Source organism: Microtus oregoni, unplaced genomic scaffold (assembly GCF_018167655.1).
Source record: "Microtus oregoni isolate MIOR12 unplaced genomic scaffold, Mior012 000094F_ref0000399, whole genome shotgun sequence".
In the NCBI taxonomy this organism is placed as follows: domain Eukaryota; kingdom Metazoa; phylum Chordata; class Mammalia; order Rodentia; family Cricetidae; genus Microtus; species Microtus oregoni.
The window spans coordinates 4,256,471-4,260,188 of record NW_024544707.1 but is presented as its reverse complement, the minus strand read 5'-3'; the positions used below and the strand labels follow the sequence as shown (position 1 = coordinate 4,260,188).

The 3,718-nt window shown below is 45.5% G+C and overlaps 1 pseudogene; it reads right to left on the bottom strand.

Moving 5' to 3' along the window:
• Positions 1–590: 590 nt before the first annotated feature.
• Positions 591–3,064, bottom strand: LOC121442723 (annotated as a pseudogene).
• Between the last annotated feature and the right edge of the window lie 654 nt (positions 3,065–3,718).

The window sequence follows — 3,718 nt, the reverse complement described above, 5'->3', positions numbered from 1 at the left end:
GAGTTTTCTCATTGAGTTATTTACTTTTTTAAATTCTACCTTCATTTCAGCTTGAGTTATCATTGGTATTTCTGTCTCTTTATTGAATTCAGTTCTCAAACACTGTATTGTCTTCCTAATTTCATTCAGCTGTGTGCTTTGGTGTTCTCCACCTTCCATCAGGAATTTGTTTCTATCCTTTTAAAGTTCATTTGGGCATTTGTTCATGTCCTCTTTTAATTCTTCAAGATGTCGGAAACCCAACTTTGGTGATGTGTAAGAGTCTCCCAAGTGGCACCGGTATTGGTAGCATGAAAGCTGCAGGACTGACAGGGTCATGGAAAGAAACTGATGTTTGGCATTGTGAGAGGTCAAGACAGACCACTGGTGGAGGTGCAGCCTCAGCTGTAGTAGAAGCCCCAGGAATGAAGGGGTTGTGGATGGAGGCAGAGTCTTGACACCATGTGGCAGAGTTTGAGTCCCAGAAGAGAAGCTGGGAGAGGCTAGTGAGTAGTGAGTAGTGAGCTGGGAGAGTACAGCTTCAGTTGGTTTGGAGATCCCAAAGTATCGTGTATAGGAGAGATCTGTGGAAGCTCTCAGGAAGGCAGGTCTTACCACTTGTCCAGGGTTCCATGATTAGGGATATATTTGACCCCAGAACCATGATGAAAGAGTTGCTTCTCAGCAACCATGTCTTCAAATCCACTTGCTTTAAGCTTGGTGAAGTCCCACTTCTTTGAGATGTGGAGCCTCTGGGGGACAAGGAACCTGAACTTAGAGCTACACAGAGCCTCAATCACATGCTCCTTATTCTGCAGCTTGGTGTGGATGGACATGATTGAATGAGGAAAAACATTAAAAAGGCCAGGTGGTGGTGAACACCTTTAATCCCAGCACTTGGGAGGCAGAGGCAGGAGTATCTCTGTGAGTTTGAGACCAGTCTGGTCTACAGAGCAAGTTCCAGGACAGCCGGAACTGTTACACAGAGAAACTCTTCCTCAAACAAAAACAAAAAGAGGAGAAAGTTTAAGAGACTTTGGGATCATTTGCTTGTGCAGTGGCAGAAGTTATTATAATCTGAGAATTTGAAACTCAGGTGTGCCATTTTTGGCCATGGACCTATACTAAAGCCAAATGTCAGTAAGACAATAATGCTTTAAGAAAATCTCTGAGTCTGAGAAATGAATTTAGTCCAAGGAGAAAGGGTCAAGAAATTAATTCCGCCATAGGGAGGGTTCCAATAAGTGCAAAGAGGCAGCTAAGAGAGAAAAAAACAGTGTAGCCATAAGGGACAAGAAGAACAAGCAGGAACTCCATCCAAGGGAGAGTTCCAATATCATAGAAGCCACAAGGGCATAGAGAAGTTTCAAGACTTCCAGGATGGAGCTGAGAGATGGGAAGATTAAGGTCGCAGAGGCCCAGAAGAATTTAAGGAAGCTGCAGGACTTAGCAGGCAACTCCTAGAGGAAAACAAGGAAACTAGGGATTCACAGACCCAGGAGGCCACAGCAGGTAGCTCGAAGGAGAAGGTGTCAAGAAAAGGGTCATAAACACAGAAGTGTGTAGAGAAGCTATGTAACTTAGTAGCCAGCTCCTATATGAAGGCAAGGAAGCTAGAGGAAAGAGCTGAGGAGCCGTGGGGGAGCAGAGGGGGTAAGTGTTGTGGTAACAAGAATTTCAATCTGGGTCATCCCCAAGTGGACTGAGAGATTTGTCAGAGAGATATGTCCCAAATCACAGAGGAGAGGTGGCCCTTTCCATGTGATAGTGGCCCAGAAGAGGAAGCTTCCTGACAAACAAGTGTGGCTTTTGTAGTAAAAGTAGACAAAACAGGGAGCCCTGTGGTGGCACTTATCCAGCAGAAGGGGAGAGACCAGTGGTTAGAACAGATAGAGGAGCACACAGTTGAAGAAGTGCCCTGGGAGAGGCTCTGAAAAAAGGGAGGGTTCCAGAGAGGGAGAGGAGCAAGTGTCTTAGTAAGCAGAATTACCCACATGGTGTGGCCCCGAAAGATGTACCACAGAGATGCCCACGTGATGGGTGCTCCAAAGTGGGTATCAGGCTCCAGGTTCCAGAGAGAGGATACTTACTGAGTAGGTGAGGAGAGATGAATGCTTAGATAAGCTGAAGGGAAGAAGTGACTAAAGAGGTGGACTCTAGAATCAATTTGGGTGGCTGGCAAAAGCCACAGAAACAAATGATCCATACATACCATAGGATCAGCAGCTTGGCTCAGAGAGCCTGAGTTCCCTTGCAGGAACTCATGCTGCTTCTGAGTTTCTGCCCCAGATGAATGGAAAGAAACAAAGAAATAAAAAAGACTGCTCCTAGGAATCGTGGAAGGGAAAGTTTATTGTAGACAAAAAGGAGTGACATAGCCAGAAGCAAAGACGTCTGGGAGCCCAGAGTGAACATGGCCAGACTGAGCTGGACCATGTGGAGAGGTGGGGAGAGCAAGAATTGTGATGCCAACCAAGAGGGGTGGTCTGGGCCAAGAGACTGGCCAAGAGGGCAAAGGATTAAAAAGATGGGTAACCAAAATGTATATATTATATAAGGCAGAGCCTCTGGGGGAAGCGCAGCCCAATCCCTGGGCTAAGGATGGGTATGCCAGGCAAACCCTGTAATAAGTAGGGACTAAGGGATGCTGAGAGAACCTGATGGCCAGGTCCACTTTAATATCTTAAATAAGCACCTCAGCCATTTGTCACAGGGTTTGAGACTTAACAATAATGACCTGGTCACTGTGCCCTGGGGCTTTCCAAAGGCACCACGAATACCTGTCTGGAGCCTGTCAGCCCCAGCACAGGACATCTTGCTGATGGAAATGATAGGAAAAGAGTGGAGCCTCACTTAGATATGAAAGCCATCCTTGCCACAACTCTTTTCCACGTATTTGCTGGCACAAGTACAGGTGGCCTTCCTGGTCTTTGAAGGAGAATTAATCATATTATCAGACACCATGTGGCTGCAAAGTGGGAATCCATCAACATTTGCCTTCCTCCATTCCAAGTTAAAAATTTGCATCTTAGCATCAGGGCTCACCTCAGTAGAAGCAAGACTTTGGTTGTGGCTTGTTCTTAGAATACCCATTTCACTGGACACTGAGGGTGGTCGATGATGGCAATGGAATTTTTGGTGTCATAACAAAGGGAAAAGACACTCATCTCATCTTAATCACAGCCAATTCTCACCTCCAGATAACCAGAAACCACATATTCTTAATTCAAAACATCACACTAATGACCCTGATAGAGTATTTGCTTCCCTCTGAAACTTCACAAGCCAGGCCTCCATCATCTGTACCTTCTATGTTCTGATCTCTCAGGGAATAGTGTAGTGAATTGTAGTGATGAGGCAAGCAGGCCGCTTTTTGTCCTGCCCAGCTCCCGCATGGCTAGCTTAGCCCCGGAAATAATAACACAGAAACTGTATTCATTTAAACACTGCCTAGCCCATTAGTTCTAGCCTCTTACTGGCTAACTCTCACATCTTGATTAACCCATTTCTATTAATCTGTGTTTACCACGATGCCGTGGCTTATCGGGAAGATTCTAACCTACGTCCATCTTGGGTCGGAGAGCCATGGCGTCTGCCTGACTCTGCTTCTACTCAGCATCCTGTTCTGTCTACTCCACCTACCTAATTTTCTGTCCTATCAAAAGTTTCTTTATTTAACCAATGAAATAAACACAAAACAGAAGACCCTCCTACATTAGAATAGCCTACTAAACTCCAG